Raw genomic sequence first — 14,185 nt, 5'->3', positions numbered from 1 at the left:
GCGATTTGAAAACTTTAAAAACTAGATGAATGCCAGTTATTATCACCCTAACCCAAGGGCAACCATAGAGGTGCCGTGCCCTGGCGATTAGGCATCTTCCTTTTCCCATCCCCTCTTCGAGCATTTTCCAGTCCCTTTCCTCTGGGATTACCTTCAATTTATCCGGTACATATCTTGCATGTACATAGTTGTTTGCATGTTGTTGCCCCCATTAGAATGTGAGCTCCTAGAGGGCACAAAGAATGTTTTTACCTTTCTTTAGGAAAGCAACAAGCATCTATTACACGTCTACCGTGTGCCGGGCACTTTGCTAAACCCCATGGATTACAAAGAGCCCCAAAAGCAGTCTCTGCCCTCAAGGAGTTTACAATCTAATGTGTGCCTATAGTTCAGCGCAGTGCCTGGCACTCCGAAGGCGCTTAGTAGATGCTTGTCGACTTGGCTTGACTTTTCCGGAAGCGACCCCAGCACCTCCCACCCCTACCCTCCCCCCGCCCCCCCAGCCGGCAGCGCCCGGAGCCCGCAGGCAGGAGGAGCCGGGCTCGGAGGTAAGGCCCCAGCAAGGGCAAGCCTAGTGCCAGAGCGCCTGTGCGCCTGCGCGACCGGGGCGTGGGGTGGGGGTGCGGTTGCTCCATTCCTGCCCGGATCCAGTAAAAACAATCCCGGCCCGACGCCGCCTTTGGCTCGGCCCTCGCTCCCTTCCTGGCTTCCTCCCTCGCTCATTCCCTCCCTCCTCCCTGGCTCGCTCGCTCCCTCCTCCCTGGCTCGCTCGCTCCCTCCTCCCTGGCTCGCTCGCTCCCTCCTCCCTGGCTTCCTCCCTCCTCCCTGGCTCGCTCGTGTCTGAGCCTAGCTCGGCAGCGCGAATCCGGCCGGAGCCGGGCGGGACGTCGGCAGGGACGAGAGGAGGAGGTAAGGCGCTCCTGGGGCCTCGGGTCTTCCCCGGGCCGAGCGGGTGCTGGGCCTCAGGCGGCCGCGGGCGGCGCGGGGCCCGGGGGCGGGGCGGGGCGGCCTCAGGCCCGGCTCGCCGCTTCCAGGGGGATCCGCGCCCACCCCGCAGCCCCCTCCCCCTCCCGCGGGTAGTTCGCGGTCGAAGCGGCCAGGTAGGAATCACCTGGTGAGGGGCCAGCTCTACCCGCCTCCCAGCCCCCGGCCCGTACTCTCCTGACCGTCCCTTCCTGTCCAGTCTTGTCCTTCCTGCCTTGACCCCTCCACTCCCACCTCCTCCCATCCTCCTTTACTCTGTCTAAAGCAGGAATTCTTAACCTGGGATCCGTAACAGGGATTTCAGTCTGTAAACTTGGTTGGGGAAAACAATTATATCTTTCTGTCAGTATAATCCCATGTATTTTATTTCATGCATGAAAAAAACAACCACCCATTATTCCGGTAAGTGTCCATAGGCTTCACTAGACTAGTAGACGAGTCCATGACATAAAAAAAAGTTAAAATAATTTGTCTTAGAGACCGTCGGAAATATTACTGCAAGTTATTTAAAAGCAAACCAAAAAACCCATTATCTGTGACAATATCAGCACTCATTCCCAGAGCATAAAATATATTTTTGAGGAGACTTGTGTATTCCCAGGTTTTTAGCGCGGTGCCCGGTTTGCCTGGGACATAGTAAGCGCTTAATATATGCTTGTTGATTGAGCCATACCTTTTTTCCCCGTTCTGCTAGCTGTACGAAGTTTAATTGCAAGGTTTATATAAAACATTCTTGTACATTTTTTTTTAAAGAAAGTTTGGTAAGTATTACTGGTGTGAGGTGGCAGATGTGTCCTTCAAGTAATGAGGCAGGATTTTCATTTGTTGCTTTGGGAATGTCTCCTTTTATAGCCATTATCTTTTTACATGATGCATTTGGGGACTCATGTGCAAAAGCGATGATGAAATAGGGGAGCCTAATAAAAGTTCAGTAAGTAGTTTAAACATTCTACAACACTCGACCTTTTTTTTTTAAGTTTGGGAAATATATACATGGCAGCAACCACAACTGAGTCTAAGGTGTGATTGTGTGGAAGAGCAAAGATTTGGAGTCTGGGTTTAAATTTCTGCTCTACTGCTTAACTATGTGGCTGCATATAAGTCAGTTCACCCCTCTGGGCTTTAGCATGCTTATCTGTAAAATGAGAGGGTTGGACTATCCTATGATTCTAAAAGCTTCAATTTTTTTGGTGTTTAAGGCTAGCAGCTGAGTGAGCATGGAGTTGAGAATAAGGATGATTTGTAGGTGGTGACATTAAAAGAAAAGGCTAATGTGAGTAGAGCAAAATGTTATTTGGTGGATATGGGGAGTATTTAAAGTGTACGCTAGTCAGATTTTAAAGACCTTTCCTTTGTCTGCCTAAGACTTTTTGACTTTATTCTGTAGACAAGGTAGGGAGGAATTGGTCCATAGTTGAATTTGGTGACATGGATATAGGAAGGTTAATATAACTGAGTGAAAATGGATTGAATCGGGGAGAAACTTGAAGCAGGAATTTGAGGTTGTATCCTATTATTCCAGGTTATTTCTCAGAAGAACCTGCATTTTAAGGTCAGGCTGTTTCCACCAATCCTTACAAATCTTCAGATATTTATTTCTCTTTTCCTCATCTTTTCTTAGTCAAGTTTCTTGGTGAATCTTATCTTTTCTACTTTTTGTATGGATTCATCTAGTGCTGTGCTGAGTCTTTCTGCTTCTTGTCTGTGACTTTAATGAAGATATAGGTGGCAAGCTTATAAAATTGTTGACACAAACCTGAGAATAGCTAATTTGTGCTATTATGTCAGTACATAAAAAGATCTGAAGAAGCTAATGATGGACCAGATCTAATTAGGTAAAATGAATTATAGTTGGGTTGTAAAATCCAATACTTAGGTTAAAAATTATCCCCACAAATGAAAGATGTATAATGTGGTGGGTAATAATTCATGTGATTAAAAACCCAGTGGTTTTAGTGCATTCTCTACCTCTTTTAATGCTTCTGTGCCCTTGCACAGTGCTGTCCCACATTTGGAATATACAGCCTTCTCTCCTCTGCCTTGTAGAAATACGAGCTTTCTTCCAGGTGCAGCTCAGGTACCTCCTACCTGTTATTAGCACTCTTCTTCTTTTAAAATCACATTGTACTACCTATCATATTTTGTACTTTTAAACCTGTGTCCATGTTGTCTCACTCCAGTATAATGTAAGCTCTTCCAGGGGAGGGTGATGTCATTTTTGTCTTAGAGGCAATATAATATATTGTAGATGGACCATTTAGGAAGTCCTAACATATACTGGCTCTGTGAATACACCTCTATGAAGTTTTTAAGTTGAAGAGCATTAGCGCAAGGGGTTCCTCACTCAGAGCTCCTTGTATGGATGACATTACAAATTGGGTTAAAAAAAAACCCCTCTGGTTCCTGGCATATGGTAGGCATTTAATAAATATTTGTTGAATTGAATCAAACTGATCTCCCTCACATAATATTCTGTCCTACTTCCATTACTTTGCTTATTCTATTGTGTGGAACAACCTTCTCTCAGCATATCTGAATTATACCCATTATTCAGTATTGGGTTGTTTTCTATCTAGCCCACATTGATTATTTTTGGAAGTCTTGTTATATTACTGTACTGTACTTTTGTGATGTATCACTTAATAGTTTCATAATTAATCACGTATGTACATTTTAAAGTACTTGTTCAAGAGATCCCATTACATTTCTGTTGCCTCCAAAAGATTGCCACCTCTGTCATCCCCACTCTTTCCCTTATAGGTGTACCTTGGAGATAGTGTGGGTTTGGTTCCAGACCATCTCAAAAGAGGGATACAATAAAGTGAGAAACATACATTTTTTTTGTCTCCCGTGCATATAAAAGTTGTTACCATTAAGTGTGCAGTAGTTTTATGTCTAAAAAAGTGTACGTAACTAGGTTAAAAATACTTTATTGCTAAAAAATGCTAACCATCGTCTGAGCCTTCAGTGAGTTGTAATCTTTTTGCTGGTGGAAGGTCTTTGCTCGTATTTTGATGGCTGCTGACTGGCTGTGGAAGGTTGGGGTGGCTGTGGCAGTTTCTTAAAATAAGACAGCTATGAAGTTTGCCACATCAGTTGACTCTGCCTTTCACTTGAACACTTAGAGGCTATTGTATAGTTGTTAATTGGCCTAATTTCAGTGTTATTATATCTCAGGGAATAAGAAGGCGAGCAGAAAGGGAGAGAGACAGGAACAGCCAGGTTGCTGAGCAGTGAGAACACACACAACATTTAGTGATTTAATTTGCCATCTTATACGGGCCCTGTTTGTGGTGCCCCAAAACAATTACAATAGTAATATCAAAGATCCCTGACCACAGATCACCATAATAGGATAATAATAATAAAAAAGTTTGAAATAGTGGAATTACCAAGATGTGACTCAGAGACATGATGTGAGCTCACGCTTTTGGAAATACAGTGCCAATAGACTTGATTGAGGCAAGGCTGCCACAGACCTTCAGTTTGTAAAAAAAAGAAAAAAGAAAAAAAATTCAGTATCTTTGGAGCGCAATGAAATGATGTATGCCTGTATTTTCAATCTCTCCCTGTTGACTGGCTCATTTCCTACTCTTTACAAACCTGCCTGGATCACCCCCATCCTGAAAAAACTCTCACTTGAGTCTTCCATCTTCTCTGTCATCCTGTATTTCTTCTGTTCTTTGTAGCTAAACTCCTAAAAAATGTCATCTATAATAGGTGCCTTCACTTTTTTGCTTCTTACCCCCTTCTTAACCCTTTACAATCTGACTTTAAAACTTATTCCACTGAAACTGCCTTCCAAAGTTACTAATGATTTTTTAGTTGCCAAATCCAGTGACCTTTTCTCAGTCCTCATTCTCCTTGATCTGTCTGCAGCCTTTGACACTGTTGATCACTCTCTTCTCCTTGATACTCTCTTTTCTTTAGGTTTTTAGGACACCACTCACTTCTGGTTCTCCTTCTATATGTTTGACTGGTCCTTCTCTAACTCCTTTGCTGGATCCTCTTCCAGATCACACCCTCTTACCGTAGGTGTCCCTCAGGGATCTGTCCTGGGCCCTCTTCTTCTTCCTCTATACTATTTAACTTGATGATCCCATCAGCTCCGGGTTAGGCTTTATAGATTTAATATATACTACTTGGTTGTTTTTTTTTTTTTAATGTGAAGTATTTTACATAGTGCATTCTGTAGCTCTGCAGAGTTTTGTAATAGCATTAAAACAATTGGACTATGCATATAAAGAATTCATAGTAACATCAAACCAACATAAGGAGATCAGAAGGAATTCTGGAGATTAAAGTATAAATTTTCAAGTAAATCAAGTAAGTAATGATACTTCATAGTTTTAGAAGGTAGCCATTAGGCAACTTCACCTTTCAGGAACATAGCAGAGTACCAGTAAGTACACAGAAAAGTATAGTGATCAGCCAAAATAAATTTGATAAAGCTCTTTTACCAAGTCCTAAAATTTCATTCTTAGGAGAGGCTCTCACTCAGCTTATATTTCTTCTCATTTTGCACATAATTCTTTTAAGTTTGGTTATCTGTTTTCTTAGCCCATGGTATGTTAGAAAGAATAAAATAAAAAGGGTTAGGGGCTACTTGAGTTAACTAACTTGTAGTGAGAGAAGAGAAGGGAAAAACTAGATACAAGAACTGAAAAAGCAGAGCGTTCTGGAAAGATTATTTTGTGGAGGGATAAACAGTTCAATTCAACAAATATTTATTAAATGCTTACTGTGGGCAAGGCACACTTCTAGGCACAAGGGATACAAAGTAAGGTACTTTCAAGAGACTTTTGTAAAATAGGGATAATGATTCTTGTACTACCTACCTTGTGGGGTTGTTGTAGGGAAGGTGCTCTGTAAACCTTAAACCACTATTGAATTGGGTTATTACTACTACAATTAATATATAATTGGTGAAAAGGCATTTACGGAATAGGCTATAAGGGATAGTGTAATAAAGGTAAAAAAGAGGTACAGTCGAATGTTGTGAGAAATTTGAAGGAAGTGGAACTTTAAGCTGCTGGATAGGGGGTGACTTCATAGAGGAAGTAATGTCTAGATAGAAGGCAGGGTTTCAATATCTGGAGATAAGTTTTGGAGGAGTCCGTTCTAGGCATTAACAGGCATAGTTGAGGATAGGTGTGGCCCTGTGCAAATAACAGCCTCCTGGAGGCTAAAAAAAATCTTTAAAGTTAGGAGGTTGAACTAGATAGCTTTGGAGGTCCCTTTCAGAACAGTGATCCTTTGACCCTTGGTATATTTACCAAGTAGTGGTATTACAGGGTCAAAAGTTATGAATAATTTGTAGACTTTTTAGCATAATTCCAAATTATTTTCCAGAATATTTAGACCATCTCCACCCCAAGTGACTTAGTGTGCCTATCTTTCTATAGTTCTTTCAACATTAATTATTTCTTTTATTATCTTTACTAATTTGCTGGATAAGGGGTAAACCTCACAGTTGTTTTTATTTACATTTCTCCTTATTTGGAGCATTTCTATTTAGTTATTGACAGTTTTTTCTTTTTTTGGGGGGGGCTAGGCAATGGGGTTAAGTGACTTGCCCAGGGTCACACAGTTAGTAAGTGTTAATGTATCTGAGGCCAGATTTGAACTCAGGTCCTCCTGACTCCAGGGCCGGCTCTATCCACTGTGCCACCTAGCTGCCCCTATTGACAGTTTTGCATTTCTTTTCTTTCTTTCTTTCTTTTAACCAATTGTCTATTGGGAAATGGCTCTTGGTCATATATTTGTATCAATACACTATAGATCTTGCATATCAGATTTTTATTAGGGAGATTTGATGCAGAGATTTCATAGTTTTTTCTTGAGTTTTTATTCTAATTCTAGTTGCATTAATTTTTTAAAAGTGAAAGCTTTAAACCATTTAAGAGAAACATGCACAGTTTAAATGTGCTTATTTAATGGTTCTTATTTACTAGTGACACACAAGTGGTATAATAGATAGTTAGCCATATAGCTGGGAAGACCTTGATTTAAGTCCTGTCCCTGACACATATTGACTACGTGACCTTGGGCAGTTCACAACTTCTCAGGCAGTTTCTCTAGCAATTCTAAGATCAGAAGTTGGAATGAAGGTGCTTGCTTGCATTGGGAAAGGTAGTTTCTTGATTTGGGAGTTTTTTATGACAGTAAAAGCACAGGTCTGGTTCTTGTCCCCATCCTTAAGTAATACATTTGTCATCCAAACATCTAAACAGAAAAACTTAACATTTCTTGAAAATACCTGACAGTTTGACTTTAAATAATTTATTCGAAACTAGTAAGGTTTATACCCTGTTGCTCACTTGACAAATTTTAAGCAAATTTTTAGTCCTTTATACTGTTCATTTTGATAAATACTACTTCCCCCTACCTTCCCATTCTAGCAATTTTCATTTTGATGGTAATACAAAATTTGTAGTTGTTTTTACATACAGAGAATACTTCTCAAAATAATACTGTTGTGATAATGCTAGTTTTGCTTGGTAAATGTGTCTTGACTGTGATCCATCATTTGACTTGTTACGTGGTTTGGAGCTCACAAAACACTTGTATTTTTTCTCCTGTAAATTAAACGATAGTTATGTCTTTTTTCACTGTTATCCTGTCTGGCAAAGAGAGACAGTATGTTATATAGTGGAAAGTATTTAGAAGTCAGGATCTCTTAGTTTAAACCTCAGAATTGAAACTTAATTTCTTTAAGACTGTGATTGAGTCCCTTAAACTTTCTGTACCTCAGTTGCCTAATCCATAGAAAGGAGGTAATATTAGTACCTCCCTATCACCTCTAGGATCAAATATAAATCCTCTGGTATTTAAAGCCCTCGCTAACCTCCCTTTCCTCCCCACCTTTCCAAGCTTTTTATACCTTACACTGTAACATGCTGTGTGATCTAATAATACTGTCCTCCTTTCTGATCCTTAAACAAGAAACTCCATCTCCCAATTCTGGGCATTTTCACTGGCTTTCCTGAATGCCTGGAATGCTCTCTTCATTCCATCTCTTGGCTTCCTTTAAGTCCCAGCTAAAATCTCACATTATACAAAAAACTTTTTCTTATCCTCCTGATTCTAATGCCTTCCTTCTGTTTTTTATTTCCAGTTTATCCTGTATATAGCTTGTTTGTACATAGTTATTTTTATGTTGTATCTCCCATTAGACTGAGCTTCTTGAAGGCAGAGACTATCTTATTTTTGTCTTCCCAGTGCCTAGTACATAGTAAGCGCTTAATGTTTATTGACTAGTATGAGGAAAGTGCTTTGTAAACATTAGAACCCTCCATTAGTGTAAGTTTTTATTTTTGATATGTTTGGGAAAGAATCATAGCAGGTTAAAGTATGCCTTGGAGTCAGGAGATGGGGGTTCTAATCCCAGTTTTGTCACCAGTTAGCTGTATGATTTTAGTTGTCATTTGACCCTTCTGTTCTTTTTACCTTAGCTAGGAAATGGAAATGATACTCATTTTTATTAACTGTCAGGGTAATTGTGAAGATTAAATATTGTTGGTGAAAATTACTTTGAAAAGTAAAAACGACCCTACAGAAATACTGTTAAGATGAGAGTGATCTGAGTGATTCATACCATTTCCTTTCTAGGGTCTCCTCCTGACTCTGAACTTTGTCTAGCTTGCCACAGCAGCCTCCTCACAATGGAGTTATACTCTACCTCTGGTCTTCTCACACTGAAAGTACACTTTGCCTTTGCAGTCTCTTCTGATTGATCATTTTCAGAATGGAAAAGGCCAGTCACATCTTCAGTCCTCTCTGGGCTCCATTGCTGCCTCTCTAGACTTTGTCCCCCATGCTCCTCCATAGGTGCCTTTACTCCTCCCTCCCACCTTTTTTCAGTTTCCTGTTATATGTTCCATTGTTGGAATGAATGTGAGGTCCTTGAGGGCAGGGTCCTTTTTTTCCCCTGCTGGTATTCGTATACCTGGCCTTCAACATAGTACCTGGTACATAGTAATATGAGCTTACTATATATGTGCTTGTTGGCTTGCTTGACTACCATTTTGAAATAAACTTGATAGAAATTTTTGTCAAAAATTTTTTTAGAAGGGATTGGTCTGGACCCATGATATGACTGTTGTAGTGAATGCTCACTGTGTGGAAACTGCTTCTATCAATGCATGTTGGCAACTTGCCTGTTGTAATTTATATAGCTTTCTAAGGGAAGGAGAAGGTAGTGAGCATCTATTAAGTGCCTGCTGTGTGCCAAGCCAAGCGCTTTATGAGTATTATCTCATGTAATCCTCAAAACAACCCTGCGAGGTAGGCTTTCTTATTATCCTAATTTTACAGATGAGGAAGCTGAGGCAGACACCGTAATTGACTTGCCCAAGGACACAGAACTTAAATGTCTGAGGCTGGATTTAAATTCAGGTCTTCTTGCCTCCAGGCTAATTGTTTGGGGGCACAGAGAGGCTTTGTAATGGTCATGTTCAGGCCAGACTTGAACCTATGCCTTCCTGTCTTGAAAGCCCACTATCTGCTGTTCAGTGTTGCTTCTCATACTATATTTCCTATTACTTTATTGTGTGTTACTGTGGAACATTTGTTAAATTTTATAATATTTATGCAGATTGCTTTACAATGATTTATTATAATGTCCTTTTTTTTTGGAAGTGGCATTTTTCAGATAAGATATTTGAGATACTGGAAGATAAACAATTTGTTACAGATTTCACAGAAGGTCATTGATAAAATCAGAATAGAATTAAGGAACACGAAGATGTGACTACAGGCAGAGTGATATAGTGGCTCCAAAGCCAGGAAGAACATGATTCAAATCATTTTCCTAACATGTTCTAGCTCTGTGACCATGACCTAATCATTTAACCACTCTATGTTTCAGGCAGATCTGAAAGACTAAATTACAGATAAGTTGCTCACTTTATGGAAGGAGTTTCCATACCTGGAGTTACTCATGCAAAAGAAATCACCATAAAGCATATTACTTTGACCATAAAATATTCAGTTGCCTTTGCCATGGGTTTTCTACATCACATTAATATAGTGGAAGAATAGAAGGAATATTTTTATTTTATGACAAATCTGTTTCTCAAAAGTCCTACTCTGGTGACATTTTATTGTAGAGGTAATGCTAGGTTCTTGAAAGTTTCTGCTATTGTGATACAAGCTCTGGCAGCAAGTACAGTACTGGGGGACAGACTGTCTGTTGTTTGAGGAATGGTTTAGCTAAGTATAGAGAGTTTCATCAATAATAATTTGGGTCTGAGGTGATGAATTCTTTGGTCATAAAAACAGTGAAAATTAAAGATGGCCCTCAGTCTAACTTGGCCTCCTTTGCAATGCCAGTATCTGAGTGGTGAATGTCAGTATGGCATCTCCTGCATTGTTATGTGCAGTCTGTCTTCCATTCTTGAAATACACTCTCTCCTTACCTACATTTCTCAGATTACTTATCTTCCTTCAAGACTCAGCTCAGTTGCCGCCTTCTCAGATCCCTTTAGCTATAGGTATTTTTTCTCCTCTCAGATATTCTTAAAGTGTCTTTATTTCTTTTCTGACCCCTTAAGCCCCTATCTTGTCTTATATGTATTTATGCACTTGTAAAAAATAACTTTGGTGAGCCAAGGGACCATTTTCTCTTGTGTCTTTGTATCCCTCCACCTAACACCATGTTATACATATTCACTTAGTACATTTTAGGCACTTAGTGAATATTTATTCAATCTACTTAAAAGTGTGGTAGAGTGCACTAGGAATCACTCAGTTGTTAGACCTCTTACAATGTTAAAGTTTACTGTTTGTACTCTAGGTATGAGATCCTAGTTTAGTGATCATTAAGTTGATATGTTACTGGAGGAACTGAACTACTTCCATATTGACATTCTTTCTTGGGGGGAGCTAGGTGGCACTGTGGACGAAGTGCTGGTCCTGGGGTCAGGAAGACCTGAGTTCAAATATTGCTTCAGATACTTAATTAGCTGTGTGACCCTGAGTAGTCATTTAATAATCTCTGTCTCCTTCCGTTTCCTTATTTATAAAATGAGGATAATAACAGTACCTACCTCCCAAGGTTGTTGTGAGGACCAAATGAGATAATTTATAAAGCCTGGTACATTGTAGGCACTTAATAAATGTTCTTTTTTTCCCTGTCCTTCTAAATGAAATGAGAAAATGTACTTAAAGCAGTTGCAAATAAATGGAAGGATGACTTTAGTTGTCCTTGAAGAAGCATATAAAGGAGTTGGTAGAATCGGCCATATCATGGGCCCAAAGACAAAAAATCTCTAATTTCATGGGACATTTGGTCATCTTATTTTGCTGTATCATGGTAAACAAAGAAAAGGAAACCACAATGATGATACTTGTATCCAACTTAACTAACTTATGAGTCAGCATCTGTTGCAGAATGTGGAAAAAGTATAGATTAGTTCCCTTCTATCTTTAAATCCATTATCCTATGAAGAATTTCAGATGATCCTTCAAAACAAGTTAACATATAAACCTTAATACTTGGTGACTTCAACATAAAAGTTGGCAAAAGGAAAGACAGTGACTATTGTGTTGGAAAATATGGATCAGTCAGCTAGCATTTATTAAGTGCCTATTATGTGCCAGGCACGGTACTAAGTGCTGGGATTCCAAGAAAGGCAAAAACAATCCATGCTGTTAGGGAACTCATGGTCAAATGGGAGAGCAAACATGCAAACAGGTATGTGCAAACAAGATATCTGCAGGATAAATTGAGGATAATCTCAGAGGGAAGACATTAAGGTTTAAAGTAGGACTTGGAAAGGCTTCTTGAAGAATATGAGACTTTAGCTGAAAATTTCAAGGCAGCCAGGGAATTTTGGAGGCAGAGATGGAGAGTGTTTTAGGCATGAGGGACAGTCAGTGGAAACACTCAAAATTGGGAGCTGAAATGTGATGTTTGGGAGATGATAAAGAAGTCAGTGTCACTAGTTTGCAAAATATGTGGAGGAGAGTAAGGTGTAAAAAGATTGGAAGAATAGGAAGGGACCAGGTTATGAAGGACTTTAAAACCCACACAAAGGATTTTATATTTGATCTTGGTGGAAATTGGGAGCCACTGGAGTTTATTGAATAGTGGGGTGATCTGGTCCCACCTAGGTTTTAAGAAGATCATTTTGATAGCTGAGCAAAGGATAGATTGGAGTAGGGAGAGCAATGAGAGGTTAAATTCCTGTATGCCATTAATGCATTAAAAAAAGTTTTATTAATGCTTTTTTTATCTGTTGTTTCTGAATATTAATCTTTCCTTGAAATACAGAAAAGCAGTAAAATCAGCTAATTTAGATCTAAATCAACTAGATTATATTTGACAAAGTTTGCAGAATTTTGCCCTAGTGGTTCCTTAAGTCTTTTTGGAAAGGAGGAAGTATGTTTCATTATCATGAATACTTTCTTTAAGGAGGTGGAAAGATACTGGATATGGTGAGTACTCAACAAACATAAAAAAAAATTATCAACCCCCCCCAAAACAATTTATCAATATCTTTAAAAAGACTAATTGACTTGTTACCAATACAAAAATAATTTCAGAATTATCTTGTCTTCCTACTATCAGATCATTAGCTAGTTAGGGCAAAGGTCAAAGCTAAGACATATTGTATACAATTACAATTCTAACTTAACCTATTTAAACTGTGGTCTGTGAAAAATGAGAAATGAATGGAAGTAAAGTCATTGACCTTTATTATTGCTTTTAGAGAAGTTTAACTGTTGTAAAGCAGTTGCTACAATGAAACAGAGCCCAGAAACTTCTTCAGCAAATAGACATTTGCCATTTTCTTTCCAAGTGGAAAGACATGGTAGTGAAAAGCAATCCTTTATTTCAACAAGGTGCATTTGCAGACATTATGGTAGATGACGGTGGAAGATTATGAGCAGCGTTACTTTATAAATCAGTACGATGTAGCTTGTAAAGGAAGGGCCAGGAAACAAGCCTGCCAAAACAGTTAGCATGAGATCCCACTAAGGCAGATCTTCCCAAGAGCTTCTGTATCTTAAACTGGATACTTCATTTCTTTTTGGTTATTATTTATCACAATTAATGCTTTTAGGAATATTTTTTCCACCTGTCTGTAACCTTCTCAGGAGGGTGGGTGAGTGCAGTCATAATTCTAATAGTGACTATTTGGCAAAAGAGTACATAATTTTCTTAACACTTAGCTTATAATTCCTTTTTAAAAAAAAGGTTGGATTAATTTACAACTACACCAGCACCGTATTTGCTTTTGTTTTGCTACCCCTGTGCCAGTATTACATTTTGTTGTCTTTTATTATCTATGCCATTTTGGTGTTAGGAAGCAGCCTTTTGCATTTCTCCAATTATTAGAGATTGTGAACATTTATCATGTGGATATTGATAATTTGTATTTCTCTTTTCAAGAATTGTGTATTTATATCCTTGAACCACATATTTACTGGAGAATGAATGGCTCTTTGACTTACACATTTGTGTGTCGATTGCTTATAAATTTTGGATGGCAGACTTTAATAAAAGATGTCTGATGCTGAGATTTTTTTCCATTTTCTGTTTTCAGTACATTTTGTAGTGCAGTAGCTTTTTATTTTTATGTTAAAAAAATTAGTCTATTTTATTTTTCTTTCATCTAAGACATAGCTGGTTTGGAAATTAGAGCCATATTTGTCTCAAGAGGAATTTGCTAGAGTGTTTCTTCTATTTTTGAAAGCGATTTATGTAGTATTGGGATATTAGTTATTGAAATGCTTGATAAAATTAATTTGTGAATCAGTTTGATAGTGATTTTAGTATGGCAGTTAATGAACTTTTTCTGATTGATATACATTTACCTAGGTTATTGTTTCTTTTGCTCTAGTATTTTGCATTTTTAGGTAGTCAGCCTTTTTATATTCTCTGTTTTACTGGCCTAGCATTATATGTGATATTATTTAATAAAGTTCTTTATTATTTCTTAACTCTTAATTTTGGCCTTCTTATTTCTGATTCTAGTCTGGACTTCCATCTTTTTCTCTACTCTGCTCCCTTATCTCATACAGTTACAGTTTCTAGGCTTCCCTGACTTGTCTCTGCTTATGCCCACGGGCTTTTGGCTGTCTTTTTGTGTAGCATTAGGTTGGCAGAACGTACTCACTCTGGTTTCTTTTAGGATTCTTTGATCATACCTTGGTCTGGTGCTTTTGCTAGAATAGTGATGAGCAAGCTGGGCTG

The 14,185-nt window shown here is 38.8% G+C and overlaps 1 protein-coding gene across 2 annotated transcripts in view; it reads left to right on the top strand.

Moving 5' to 3' along the window:
* Window positions 1-597: 597 nt before the first annotated feature.
* The window catches only part of ZFYVE16 (zinc finger FYVE-type containing 16), a 61,579-nt gene continuing 47,991 nt past the window's right edge, over window positions 598-14,185 (top strand). Inside the window, exon 1 of one of the 2 annotated variants that reach the window (XM_021007482.2) lies at window positions 598-909. The gene's annotated coding sequence lies outside the window, so the exon portion shown is untranslated. Of the gene's footprint in view, window positions 910-1,056; window positions 1,387-14,185 lie in introns of those variants that run through there. The other variant, XM_021007489.2, reaches the window with a different exon arrangement.

The sequence above is a fragment of the Phascolarctos cinereus genome, unplaced genomic scaffold (genome assembly GCF_003287225.1).
Source record: "Phascolarctos cinereus isolate Bilbo 61053 unplaced genomic scaffold, phaCin_HiC Scaffold_4;HRSCAF=312, whole genome shotgun sequence".
In the NCBI taxonomy this organism is placed as follows: domain Eukaryota; kingdom Metazoa; phylum Chordata; class Mammalia; order Diprotodontia; family Phascolarctidae; genus Phascolarctos; species Phascolarctos cinereus.
Note: the sequence above shows the minus strand (reverse complement) of the source record. Positions and strands in the feature narration are given on the sequence as shown.